Source organism: Pteropus alecto, unplaced genomic scaffold (assembly GCF_000325575.1).
Source record: "Pteropus alecto unplaced genomic scaffold, ASM32557v1 scaffold389, whole genome shotgun sequence".
NCBI lineage: Eukaryota > Metazoa > Chordata > Mammalia > Chiroptera > Pteropodidae > Pteropus > Pteropus alecto.
This window is the reverse complement of record NW_006443569.1, coordinates 1,181,663-1,196,741: the sequence shown is the minus strand read 5'-3', so window position 1 is coordinate 1,196,741 and position 15,079 is coordinate 1,181,663. Positions and strand designations below refer to the sequence as shown.

General features: G+C 40.8%; 1 protein-coding gene and 1 pseudogene across 4 annotated transcripts in view; both read right to left on the bottom strand.

Moving 5' to 3' along the window:
* Positions 1-15,079, bottom strand: part of GMDS (GDP-mannose 4,6-dehydratase) — a 607,022-nt gene that overhangs the window by 3,817 nt on the left and 588,126 nt on the right. The window lies entirely within an intron of this gene.
* On the bottom strand, positions 5,955-6,073 carry LOC112473113 (annotated as a pseudogene).

Sequence of the window (15,079 nt, the reverse complement as noted above, 5' to 3'; positions counted from 1 at the left end):
GGACTTCCCAGCCTGTTTTACACTTCGCTGCTCCTGAAGGACTTTCATATCTCTTCCTATTTGTCCTTTAGAGAAAAAATATAGTAAATGATTTAGTCTGTAAGGTTTGTGGCACAAGGTGTACTTAAAAGGTGGCATGGGGCAGGCCTGGTGGAGTGCATGTGGCTCTGGGATGACATGGAAACACTTCTTTAAATAGGCTTCTGCTAGGCCGAAGAGAAACGAGATTGTAGAAGCTATATTCTTCTTTTTTTTTTTGGTGGCGGGGTGGGGGGCGGGGGGGAACTGTAGTCTTACAAGGACACCAGGAACTGCTCTTCTTATAGGACTGTGTGGAGTAATAGGGACGGGGAGGAGAAAATAAGGCCACAATATAGTTTCCTTTCAAATTTCACAAATCCTCTCCACTAGGGTGTGATCAGCTCCTAAGGATGAGAGAGAAGAATGAGTTCATCTGTTTTGCTCTTCTTTTTTTGAAAGTTCAGTTCCTTCTCTGTTTATAGACTTAAAAGCTATAGTATAACAACAGGGGCAAAAGCTGAATTAAAGTGATGATTTTCCGTACAGTTTCCAAAATGGACTTTGTGTACTGGGTGGTCTGGAACTTTTCTTTAAAAAAGATAATAAAGCTCTGAGAAAAATTTAAAGCATTTCTATGTGAATATGACATTTCCTGAACTTTGGCTCCTGGTATATTCACCATTTCCATTGCCATTCCTTAGGTGAGCTATACAGTTTCAACGTGTGATTTATTATTGTCAAATTCAATTAAGGTAAGCTGAACAGCATGAGCAAGAGAAAATGTATATGTCCATACATATACATGTGACTACTGTTGACTTGTTTGACCTTTAGGAGCTGTCCTTTAACTTTATGTCCAGGCATAAACTCTAAAGGCCAAGGCCAGTGGTCAGAGTTGCGAACAGCAGCACAGCAGGAGGGAATGTTTTACTGCAGCAATTTTTCAGGCTTTCCTGGCTTATGTTCTTGTTATAGTAAACTGATAAAGAGCCAGACCAAATCCTGGAAAAGTCATTAAGCCACTTTCTGAGCCCACAGTAGTTAACACGAAGTCCAGAAAAGCAGAGACCATGCTGGGCCATTATCTTCTACTGTAACTATAGTTCTCTCTCCTCAAGTCTCCTGGGCACCTTTTCCTCTCCATCAATATAGCAACATATCTTTAAATGACATTGATTAGTTTTCTTTCCTTCCCCCATTTTATTTTATTTTGATTATTATTTAATACATTAATTTCCTTTGATACCCACCCACTTTCCCTAAAATAATTGTGGTGAATGTTATTAAATAAATTGTATAACATATATTTTCAAAGTTCACATTCTCAATTTTTTTCTTCCTCTTTCCTTGAGGTTGCATTGGGAAAATTTTAATACATATTTCAAATTTTGTGTTGGATACCATGTTTCCTCAACAGGTCTGCTTGTAAGGTTTGCAAAGGACATCTGTTTAGGTGGAGAAACCTTTTAAGACTGTGTGCTCTTTTGGCAGGATGTTGTTAAATTTCTAATGTGCATATTGAAAGAAATTGACTCTTGAGTGCTATAAAGAAGAAGATGTATAGACAGTGGATGTTAATAAGGAAAATTATGGTTGATGAAAACCCTGGTGAAACGTCTTCAAGAATTTAAGCTATGGAACCGTGAGCAGCACTTGATATTCATTCCTTTCCTTCCACGTTTCTTAAAGAAAGCAAAATTGAGGAATAGTTCAGGTTCCAAGGGAATAAAAGAATGCCAATGAATTTGGTTCTTGATCTAATTTTATGTTAATGGAGAGTGAGCAGGAAAAGATTTACTCTTGGGAAAATGTTTCTTTTTAGAAAAATAGAATTGCTAAAACAAAACAAAACAAAAACAAACAAACAAACAAAACCCAAACCCAAAAAACTTCAGTAAAGTGGAAAAAACTTCAAAATTGCAAGAATATCCCAGTTAAGATTTAAGATATGCAACTGAGAGTCAGTAAGAACGAGAAAAAAAAAAAATTAAGTCTGAAATTTCCCCCAGAAAGTTCGCAATATAATGTCTTTTATGGAGCAGTTTAAACTCTTACATGTTCATAAATATATCCTTTGATTGAAACCTTCCCAAAGAGAGAGCGAATCTCAGAACAGTAAGAAATGCGGTGGCCTTAATAACAGTAATGAACATTTCCCCTCTCTCTTCCCTTTTACTGCTGTATATCAACACAAACTGAAATTGAAGCCAGGCATCCCCTTTAATGACAAGGGGTGATAAGAGACAAGGAGAAAACGGCAGGCTGTCTCGTCTGCTCAGGAAGCTGGACTCAGTGGGACTGTCCATCAGCAGGGGCTGACAGAATGCCGGCAGAGCCCCAAAAAATGTTTGGGCTCGACCTCAGGGAAATTGAGTCGGTCAGCACTGGCTCCAAAGAGTATAGTGACAATAGAGATAGAGTGGCAAAGGGAGCAAAACAGAGTGAGCAGGCCCTGCATCATGTCCCTGTCCTCAATTACCTGGGGAGAGGCTGCTGGGAGGCTATCAGCACAGAGCAACACACATGTACCCTGGACTGAAACTCTAACTGAGCTCTGTCACCTCCACTGGTGGCCTCAGACGTGAGCCCCGTTAGTTATGACTCTGGATGTGCTGTCCTGACCTCCTGGGTAGTGCCTGAGAGAATCTCTAGGAATTCGTGACCCCTTGGGTTGATCTCATTTTTCTTGGCTGGAGACCACTTATTTTCAATTGGTAGAATTTGTCATTTGGAATCAGTAGCAATTAAGAGCTACCACACAAAGGGAAAGGAATCCATCTACATGTATACCCCAGACACTTATGAAAAATGTCTACCTAGCACGATAGAGCTTTCTTGGAAAGCTCTTCCTTATATGTCTTCCTTATATGTCCACTTGTAAATAAAGCCTAATGCGGTTAAAAATATTCACTTTATAAAGGGAGAACCCAATTACTAGTATTTTTAGTGCAGCCTATATATAGATACATCTTTTTTCATTTGTATTTTTAAAATAACAAAGTTTTAGCATAAAAAGAGGCATAAACTCTAAAGGCCAAGGCCAGTGGTCAGAGTTGCGAACAGCAGCACAGCAGGAGGGAATGTTTTACTGCAGCAATTTTTCAGGCTTTCCTGGCTTATGTTCTTGTTATAGTAAACTGATAAAGAGCCAGACCAAATCCTGGAAAAGTCATTAAGCCACTTTCTGAGCCCACAGTAGTTAACACGAAGTCCAGAAAAGCAGAGACCATGCTGTGCCATTATCTTCTACTGTAACTATAGTTCCCTCTCCTCAAGTCTCCTGGGCACCTTTTCCTCTCCATCAATATAGCAACATATCTTTAAATGACATTGATTAGTTTTCTTTCCTTCCCCCATTTTATTTTATTTTGATTATTATTTAATACATTAATTTCCTTTGATACCCACCCACTTTCCCTAAAATAATTGTGGTGAATGTTATTAAATAAATTGTATAACATATATTTTCAAAGTTCACATTCTCAATTTTTTTCTTCCTCTTTCCTTGAGGTTGCATTGGGAAAATTTTAATATATATTTCAAATTTTGTGTTGGATACCATGTTTCCTCAACAGGTCTGCTTGTAAGGTTTGCAAAGGACATCTGTTTAGGTGGAGAAACCTTTTAAGACTGTGTGCTCTTTTGGCAGGATGTTGTTAAATTTCCAATGTGCATATTGAAAGAAATTGACTCTTGAGTGCTATAAAGAAGAAGATGTATAGACAGTGGATGTTAATAAGGAAAATTATGGTTGATGAAAACCCTGGTGAAACGTCTTCAAGAATTTAAGCTATGGAACCGTGAGCAGCACTTGATATTCATTCCTTTCCTTCCACGTTTCTTAAAGAAAGCAAAATTGAGGAATAGTTCAGGTTCCAAGGGAATAAAAGAATGCCAATGAATTTGGTTCTTGATCTAATTTTATGTTAATGGAGAGTGAGCAGGAAAAGATTTACTCTTGGGAAAATGTTTCTTTTTAGAAAAATAGAATTGCTAAAACAAAACAAAACAAAAACAAACAAACAAACAAAACCCAAACCCAAAAAACTTCAGTAAAGTGGAAAAAACTTCAAAATTGCAAGAATATCCCAGTTAAGATTTAAGATATGCAACTGAGAGTCAGTAAGAACGAGAAAAAAAAAAAATTAAGTCTGAAATTTCCCCCAGAAAGTTCGCAATATAATGTCTTTTATGGAGCAGTTTAAACTCTTACATGTTCATAAATATATCCTTTGATTGAAACCTTCCCAAAGAGAGAGCGAATCTCAGAACAGTAAGAAATGCGGTGGCCTTAATAACAGTAATGAACATTTCCCCTCTCTCTTCCCTTTTACTGCTGTATATCAACACAAACTGAAATTGAAGCCAGGCATCCCCTTTAATGACAAGGGGTGATAAGAGACAAGGAGAAAACGGCAGGCTGTCTCGTCTGCTCAGGAAGCTGGACTCAGTGGGACTGTCCATCAGCAGGGGCTGACAGAATGCCGGCAGAGCCCCAAAAAATGTTTGGGCTCGACCTCAGGGAAATTGAGTCGGTCAGCACTGGCTCCAAAGAGTATAGTGACAATAGAGATAGAGTGGCAAAGGGAGCAAAACAGAGTGAGCAGGCCCTGCATCATGTCCCTGTCCTCAATTACCTGGGGAGAGGCTGCTGGGAGGCTATCAGCACAGGGCAACACACATGTACCCTGGACTGAAACTCTAACTGAGCTCTGTCACCTCCACTGGTGGCCTCAGACGTGAGCCCCGTTAGTTATGACTCTGGATGTGCTGTCCTGACCTCCTGGGTAGTGCCTGAGAGAATCTCTAGGAATTCGTGACCCCTTGGGTTGATCTCATTTTTCTTGGCTGGAGACCACTTATTTTCAATTGGTAGAATTTGTCATTTGGAATCAGTAGCAATTAAGAGCTACCACACAAAGGGAAAGGAATCCATCTACATGTATACCCCAGACACTTATGAAAAATGTCTACCTAGCACGATAGAGCTTTCTTGGAAAGCTCTTCCTTATATGTCTTCCTTATATGTCCACTTGTAAATAAAGCCTAATGCGGTTAAAAATATTCACTTTATAAAGGGAGAACCCAATTACTAGTATTTTTAGTGCAGCCTATATATAGATACATCTTTTTTCATTTGTATTTTTAAAATAACAAAGTTTTAGCATAAAAAGAGAAATGTAGTTAGACAAAAGGGGCTCTCTATAAGACACACAGACAATACAATTATGTAGGACATAAACTCATTTAATTTCTTTTTAAATAGAGTTTCAAAAAATATTCTGGAGAAAATCCTTTCAGGCAGATGTGCTTGAGATGTGTAGAGACAAGGAGAGTGATTCGTTCTCCTCTGGGGAATATACACACATATTCTATACAATTTATGCCATACTGAAACCCAGCTTCTCTCCTTTGTTCTAGGCACACTTCTGCCATCTGCACCATCCAGCCTAGTAGGCCTTCAAGGCCTGTCCTGTTCAGCCAGGCACTGGTCTGACCAGGCTGAGCAGAGAAAAGCACTTCTCATAAGCTCTACCTAGCATCTTCTGGGGAGCTGTCTACTCATAGGTGGTGTTTAATAGGTGCTTTAAATAGAATAAGCAAATAAGATTTGGGGATCTAGTTTTGAATCATACCCATTTATGAGGTACTATATCTTTCTGTACCTGTTCTACATCTATAATTATAATTATAGAGCTAAGTTTTTTGGTTAGCTTTCTCTCTCTGTCTTTCTCTCTCTCTCTCTCTCTCTCTCTCTCTCTCTCTCTCTCTCTCTTTTTCTCTCTCTCGCTCTCTCTCTCTCTCTTTCTTTTTCTTTCTTTTTTAGGCGAGGCCACCCTTGGTTGACCACACCGAGTGCAACGCCTGTCAGTTTGACCTCACAGATTGCAAGGACCTTGTCAGTTTACAATCCGCTATTTTTTAATTTTTTATGCCTTCAGCACCTGGTCTTCCTAGCTGGTCTCCTAACCAAGTACTAACCAGGCCCGACCCTGCTTAGCTTCCGAGATCAGACGGGATTGGGCTTGTTCAGGGTAGCATGGCCGTAGACTAGTGCTTATAAGAGTATCAACCTAGGGAAAGTTTAAGTACTGTAACCGAAGCCATCTTGATTCTGATTTCTTCCCTGATCTTCGCCCTAACCACTTGATATGGGGGTTGACTCACAGTTGTAAGGCAGGTCCAGTTAATGAAAGGAAGATAAGATTGTTAGTGAGCTCAGCATTCCAGGCTTCAAAGCCAGCACCATCTTTGTTGGAAATTACTGGTTATGATTAATAACTGGATCTAGGGTGTAAAGATTTACCCATGCTGGTAGAAGGTGACACAAACCCCGAGGAAAGGAGATAAAGCACCTTTAAGTGGACTGATTAAAGATTGTTGGGACATAATTGGCAAGTGGCACTCTGGAGCACAAAACACAGGCTGCTTTCCTTTTTCCACTTAGTACTTTTTACCCTCAAAGCACTTTATATACATTAGCTAATTAAATCTCCAGATAGTCATATTCATAATGCAACTCAAGAGATCTTGTATCTGTTTCTGGCAGCCTCATTCCTAGGTGTGAAGGCACTGTACAAAGTATCTGTGAGGGTCACAGCCCGACTGTCATTTGGCTTATCTTCAGCCTACATGTGGAGGGAAGATACCTTCCATCCGGGAAGCAGACTCAGGCCACAGGTGACCTCTAATTGTACAAGGTGAAAGTGATTTTCCTTAAGCTTGTTCTGTTCCACTTTGTTAGAAAATCTACTCCACTCCTTAGAAAAGGCTCCTCCATGTCTTTTGAACGTTAATACTAAAGAATATCGTAAATGATATAAATGTCTCCATAATATAAATGGAATATTTTTTCCTTTGGGGTTTTCCTCAACTTATATAATATATTAGGTCACTCAAATTCAAGACACCCACTTCAATAATCCTTCCTTCCTCCCTCCCATCCATCCATCTACCCACCTATCTAAACCAAAATAGAAATGACATGACAGGGTCATTCAGACATATATCCAAAAGTTCATTCAAGCATTTATTGTCTCAATAACTTCTTAAGAACCTCTAAGACTAACCAGGCAACTGATAACATTCAAATTCTTGCTTTTTGGTTGTTTCTCTGGGGATTTTCATATTTGAGGAAAATTTAAGACAACTACTATGAGATTTGTTAATAAGATTTTTGAGAAGCATGGAAAAAAGATGAGTATTAAGATGAATCTTGAGGTTTTCTATGAATTTACTTATCATTCGTTTTCCTATTATCATGGTTTATAGAGAGTTTTACCAGGTTGTTGGGTATCTGCACTACATGGTTACCTGGCATTCTTTCTTTTGTATCTTTGTAAGGGCAAGAGAAGCCTACACCTGAATGCATCTACAGAGATATTTAGACAAACTCAATTAATGTCACAAAGCCATGGTAGGGTTTTGGACTAAAAGCCAAAATTTCTGGTTCTTAGTCCAGTACTCACAAAGCTCGGTAGGACAAACCCTCCCCAGAAAGTACTGTAAGCCATATACTTTCTGCTACATTAATCTGAGTGGCAAACAGATCTCTAAATAATAAAGACTATATCAACATGTGGAAATATCAATATATTTCAATGCTGAATGAAAGAGATGGTCAGAGAAGATTCGATGTTTATTAAGTTCTAGGACAGGCAATTGAATTGATGGTGATAGAAATTAGATCAGTGCTTACTAGGAAAGAGGACTGACAGGGAGGGTGCACAAGGGAATCTTTGGGAGATGTTTTTATATTAATAGTAGTGTAGGGTTCATGAATGTATGTTTGTCAAAGCAGATCAAACTATATAGTTAAGATTTGTGCATTTTACTTCGTATAAATTATAGTTTAATAACAAAATATTCTTAGACACCAACAACACACAGACATCATTGGAGAGACCTCATTTCATAACATGGCTCAACCACTTAGTTGCGTGACATTGGGAGCAAATTCTTAACGTTTCTGGGCCTCGGGGTTTAAATCTGTAGAATGGGGAAAATATCACCTATCTTTCAGGGATGCTATGAGAATTAAAGATTATACATAGAAAGTAGCTAGTAGTATTTCTAATTTATTACATTCAGGTTTTCTGTTAAGGCTAGCCATTGATGCTTTTGTCACTAAGTTGTAAGAAAAGTTATTCTTCTAATTTCTTGTAGTAACATTATGAATAAAAATGTGATATTTTAAGTGGGTTGTCTTATAGTTTTTCTTTCATATTTATATCCTGCATTCCAATTTTATCCTGCATTCCAATTCAACTTCTATTTTTGCATAATCACGTTGAATAATTGTAACCTGAGTACACAGAATTTTGTATTCTGCTTTTCTCCAATCATTGTAATCATTTCACATGGTCTTGATCATTTATTAACAAACATTTATTGCTTTAGATATTGAGGAAACAGCCATGGACAAGACAAGACCATTCTCATGAGCTTATGTCCCAGCAAGAAGAGACAGTCAAGAGTACAGGAGATATGAATAAGACCATTTCAGCTGTGGGGGAGCGCTAGGCAGAAGACTGAAGAGGGTGTGAGCTTGTTAAAGAGTGGGAGGGTTGGGTGGGGGTGGGGAAGGCCTTCTGAAAGAGGTAACATTCGATTAAAGATTTCTATGATAAGAAAAAGCAGTCACATGAAGACCCAGGGTAGGAGGGTCTCTTGAGGACACCACAGGTGCAAAGGCCTTACTTAGGAAGCAATACACTCTATCTGAGGAGCAGAGAGAAGGCTCTGAGTCTGGATAGAGTGACCGAGGGCGATCGAAGCCCAAAATAAGGTAGGAGAGGTAAAAATGGTCAGTCAGATCACATCTGGGTAATCTCTATAATGGGGCTCAGGCCTTTCTCAGCAAAGCCATGCTGTCACAAGACTTCTTCTCTAGTCACTGATTGTCCCTTAGAGCATCTGCAGCTGGTCAGCCACAATTATAAAACTAGCTATCTCAGATCAAAAGTTTGATTTTCTGACACTAATGCAATTTTGAAAGTAAGTGTAGGACTTATTTCTAGCTATGTTTTAAAAGGATGGGTGAGTTATTTTTGTCTGTCATGCTCCAACTCTAATGACAAACTCCTTTTCCCCCTAAAAAATCTGCCACTGTTTGATGTGTTTGGGCCACCCAACCTAGAAACATCTGGCTATTCTTGAAGGGACTAGGTCTAGGCTACTGCAGTTGGGAGTCAAGACTATGTCCAGCTGGCCATGTAGGAAACAGGGCCAAAGGTCCTGAGGCCAGCGGTCAAAGCCTGTCCTGTTTCTCTTGCACCTCCTGGGGTGTGAGGTTGGAAGGCTGTCCTCTTCTGGCCAAATGATGAAACATTCAACCTCCTGAGGGCTACTGAGATGGTGTCCCACCCTTCACTTCCTCCTGCGTGAGCAGAATCCTGGCTGGAGTGAAACTGTAACCACGAATTCTCCTTGTTGGCCAGAAGCCTCTCTCTTCTCTACCAGATTTCAAAAGAATGAGACACAGCACTGAAACTTGCTTGGGTTTTAAAAGGTTTTTTTTTTTTTTTTTTTTTTCTTAACCAATTGTGTGTGTGTGTGTGCACGTGCTATGTAAAAGTTTACTCATCTACGAACCCGCTTTACTTCAAAATTTACAGTACTTTATCAGCTTGCTTTGCAAAGTATGGAGTTTAGATTTTATTCTGAGCTACTGAAGGGCTTTAAGGACTGCAGGCATACACTCTGCTAGTTGTTTTCAGACCTCACTGTAGGTGTTGTGTTAGAGGGGGGCTGTGTAGGAGAGGAGACTAGCTGAGACAGTGGCTACAGATGTGGTGAGAGATGGTGGCAGACTGGACTAGTGGGGTAGTGGTGAGAATGGGAAGATAGAAGTGGATAAACTTGGGACCTATTTTGGAAGCAAAGCAGAAAGAGGACTTGCTGATGAAGTGAATGTGGGGGTGAGGGAAAGATGATTCACAGAGAACTCATAGGATTTAGGCTTGAATGAGAACCTTTTCATTGCTTTCAAAGGCACTATGAATTTACAATGCTACTAGCAAAGTATGAATGTAACATTTTATCATAACCCAGCGGCATTAGATATTATCTCTTTTTCGAGGAAACCTCTCATTTTCATGATTATGAAACAGAGACTCTTTCTAAAGATTATTTTTGTAAAATTACCTACAATCACTTATATCATTTCACAGAACACACTGTCTTGTTTTGAATCTTGATTTGATGCCAAAGCTTCTTAGCTGAAGAAGTCTGGTAGACTCAGAGAAAGTAGCTCAGTGTCCACAGGTCCCAAACCTTCCTATTCATGCAAAAAGAAGGTATGGAAAAGGCAGCTCAGCTTCCTCCATGACCCTAGCTAGTGGACAGCTTCAGCTGTGCTTTAGGACAAGCAAGGAAAGGGTTAAGTAAAACTGTGTCTATTATGCCCGACTGACACGTCCTGCTTTTAATCTATGGCTTGTAGCAAAAGGAAGTCCGAGAGGTGGCCTTTCACATGACATCATAAAAGCCTGATTTATCACCAGCCACCAAACATCTAGAAAATCATAACATCCTTTCAGGAAAATGCAGTGGAAAATAATCAGGTTGACTTTGATGAAAGCTTTGGTGGGGACTCCCAAGTGTGACACTCTGCACAGTAACCCTTGGCAGGTGCTCTGTCTGCACTCAGAGCGGCCTTCACTGACAAAGCTGAGAGTCTGAGTTTCATGGCTGCCCACAACAGAGCATGGCTTTAATGTCCACAGATAAAACAAGAGTTTGGCTCACATTCTGCAAGCTTGGCTAAAATAACACTTCAGTGTATATGAAAATGTTTTGGAAATGACAGCTCTATCCAGATGTGAGAAATCCTTGATTTTAGAAATATGAAAACTATACTCTTGTTACATAGCCCACTGCCATACCAGCAATGCCAGGCTATGACACTTCCTATACTGCATCCATCAATCTGCTCTTCTTTGCTCTTTCCTAGGACTGTTTTTAGGATACTACTCTATAGATGGGACTCTTTCCTATGTAGTATTTTCAGAGCAGTATGTCGCTGTGGAATCATTCTTAATAAATAAGGGGGCTAAGAGTTGACAGAGAAGAGACACTCCAAAATGTCAGAGGAAATAAAGGGATGAATTCCTCATGTAGTTAAAGGAATTGTTCCTGGGAATGTCTGTATCTTTACGTTGTTTCTCTTGCTCAGTAATTTGATAAAACCACCCAGCAGGAACCTTGTCCTCTTTGGTGTGCATGATGTGCTCTGCAAATAAACACAGGAAATAAGGACAAAGGCAGACTAGAGTTTTGGGTGGTTCTAGAATTCTGACCACATCAATCCTACAAAAGCCTGTCAGCAGAGCAAGTAGACCTATCTTTATGAAGTCACGCCAACTCCGAAGGTGCTGGGATCCTTGAGTTTTGGGGAAGAGACTGACAAAGGGCTTGTCTGGTTTAGGAAGCTGGCAAAAATGAAGACTTGGGACTCAGTTCAAAGTTAATGTCACTTTGTTTTACTGCTATACCTCAAGTGTGTTGTACAAAGACTATTCAGAGGTTCAAAGATTCGTGAGTAGACACGGCCCCATGAAGGTTTCTGGAAGGCTGGTGCTCAGTGTGGCCAATGAGGAGAGAAGAGCCTCCACGTTGGAAGAGCTCAGAGTCTGGGCCCTGACACCATCAACACAGGAGAGAGACCTCTTACTGCCACCTAAAGCAGCCCTAACAACACCATTGTTACATCCTTCCAGGTTTGACTTCTTAACTGAAAAGGTCTGCCCATGCCTGATCTTCCCAGGATTCTTTCTGCACAGGGAACAGAAATGACATGGAAGAGAGCAAAGGACAGAAATGAGACTCAGCTTTGGCCCTGCCACAAGTTCTATAACTTGAGCTTTCCTCGTCTGTAAATGAGGGAATGGTTGGATGAGACAAGTTTTAAGGTCCCTTTTCTAAGCTGCTGTTTGCCACTCCACTAGGACTGCTAGTGGTCAAGCAAGTGCTGTGTGCTTTGCATCAGTGCCCTATGAACCCCACACTGCTGCATCTTCTTGAAGAATGACTACTCATCATTCATAGTAGCTGTGGCAGTAGAAGTAGCAACGGTTAAGTTCTGCTCCAGCTGGGCCCCAGTCTGGCTTAGCCTCAACACTGAACTTTGAGTTTTGCTCATGAGTAAAGCTGGGTGGTTGGGGAACTGAGTGACTTGGCAGAAGGTAGTGGGAGGTCTCTCCTGGCCCTGACCCCACTGCATCTCTGCCCAATGAGACTGGGCACATGCTTCCTGGATGGCTCCATGGAGAGAGCACTAATCAAGAGGTGAGTCACCTGAGGGCGGGAGCCTGATTTGGGTAGTGATGTGCTGCACAAAGCACTGAGGAAACTAATACTTTAAACTTCCCCATGAAATCATCCCTGGACATTCAGGTAGCTATTACATACAACCAGTCAGACTGAGTGCTTCAGTTATCTTATGTTTATAAAGCGGATATTGTGGTACCTTATTTTTCTGGCTACACATGTCACTGAGGCACCTGCATGATAAATAAATAATGGTGACAGTGAGGAAACAAATTTTCCATTGATGCAATCAAATGGCCCGACCTACTGGAGACTGTTGCTGGGTCAGTAAGCCTCTCTTCAGGGAGCTATTAAGTGAGGCTTACTCTGCAGTGGGCCAGCGAGCCACCTCCACTCCTTACCCCTGGCCATTCATTCAGGACTTGAATGCATCAGGGTTCCTGGCTGTCATTCACTCGAGGTCAGTAAAACTTCTGGGCCTAATGACTAGTTTAGGGGTGGGGATCCTAAACTAGGGACTCCTTAGAGCCAGCAATAACACCTTTTTATTGGGCCCCTTCTTTGTGTTATATGCTGAAGACTTTACATAGTTCATACTATTTAACCTTCTAACAATCCTACATGGTACCCGAGGAAAGTGAAGACCCAGGAACTTAAGTAATTAGTCCAGTGACACTCCATGGCAGAGGCTGAATGCAAACCCACATTTGTCTGACTCTAAAGACTAGGTAATTAGCCCATTTATCTAGACTTCCTCCCTCAGGGTCTTCTCTTTAGTAAGTGGGCTGACCGGAGAGGAGAATAACAATATGCCAAGCCATGCATTCCCGTCAAGTAGATGCTCTTGATGAGAATAAAGTTGTACCCTGGAAAAGAATCTGTTATAGACATAATAGAAGAGTATACTTTTACTCTATAGAGGTTCAGAAACACTGAAACTATTGGTTAGATTACTTGTGTAGATTATAGATTAGAACAGATATAGGAGTGGAAACCTAAGAGTCAGAAGAAAGGGGGACATGTCAAGAGATACCAACCTGAGCTCTATCAAAGCAGTGCACTGTGACAAAGGTTTGGTGCAACCTTGGATTTAGAGAAAAAAGGAATTCATTGTTTTTCTACAGTTGGAGGTGAAAGGTTTTATAAAGGGAACCTTGGCTGGATATAAAGTATCTTGTTTTGGTTAATATGATTAATGCAGTTTTCTCAAAAACGACTATCAATTCCTTAAGTAGTACATCAGGAACGGTCACCCTAAAGGCCTTTATATTTATGAGTAGCTAAAACATGGACCAGTGGCTGTTGGCCATAGAAAGATTCTTTCTTCTCCATGCCCCCACCACTACTAGGTCATGAGACTCCAAGTGGACTTCCTCTGGCAGAACCAGGATTTGGGGTGAGTTCTTCTAGGAACCACTGCTTTCTAGAACTGCAAGGAATACTAAGAGACTCCTGACATGGGAATTCTGTGAATTTGGGAAACTTCCAAAGGACCTTTGCTCAGTATCTGACCCCTTCAGAATACCCTTTTCTATGAAAACATTTCAACTCAGAGACTTCAAAAGAGTTGTCTGGTCTTATTTATGCCACTGCCATGACCACTACTAACAGAAAATAGAAGGATGCTATTCCTCAGGGGGCAGAGCTTTTCAGTTCCAGGGCCTCGATAGAGAAGAGGACCACTACTGGACCTGGGTATGAGGAGTGCAAATCCGGAGAACACAGGATAGCTAAAAACTTTATCAAATCGACTTAGCTCTTGAGTTTGATAGTGAGAGTTCAGAAAGAGATGGATGCCTCTAATTGTCACAATACTAATGATAGTAATAGTCCTCACAAAACAACAGCCATACAGCACTTTAGTATTTAAAAAGGACCTTCAACCTATTTCGCCATGTAATCCTGGCATCATTCAGTCATTCATGCATTCAATAGCAATAATCACCTGGTCTTCAAGAAGTTCAAGGTCCGATGGTGGAGAATTACAACAAAGGGCAATATCTGAGGCATGCCACAGTGCAGGGTAAGTGATAGAGAGTAGGTGAACAGAGAAGGAGGTCAAAATGAGTGTAGGGAGTAGGGAGAGGGTTGAGACTTGAAAGGGGATGTGAGAAGGGGAGAATGAGCTTTGTGGTGGGCCTTAAAAGTGCCCTGTGCTAACCATGTCACTGAGGTGCTTGCATAAGTAAATGATGAGAGGACTCGTCTAACACTTCCCCTTGGGAAAAGTTCTAGGACTAAGCTACCTTCCACAGTGAGACAGAGGAGGGGACCACAGGCCAGCAAGGGCCAAAAGACTCGGAAATCTTTCCCAGAGTAGATGCTTCCTGACTTGGGTTGTGAAAAATGACTAGGAGGTAGAAAGGCAAAGAGCAAGGGCAAAGATAGTCTACGTGTGGGAACAAGAGTTAAAGGGCACAAAAGTATTAGAAAATCTCCCAGGAACTGCAGTTTGGTATGGTGGGGGTGGGGTGGAATAGAATTCTCCCCTCATGCTGGGTGCAGACCCCCAGGCGCCCAGCAGTCAGCACAAGTTTAGCACGAAATCTGGAGTCAACCTAAGATGAATCCCAGTTCCATCATTTACCAGCTGGCCTTTGGTTTCCTAATGTACAAACCTGTTAAATTTTATCTACCAATGATAAGGATTAGTGATAATATAAGTGTTCAGAACAGTGTCTGAGGTTGAGCGGGTGCTCAATAAATGGCAGCCAATGTCAACATAAATGTTATGTCTCGATCAGGACCTGGACAATCAAGCAAGGTCTCTTAAATGAGCATTCAAGGC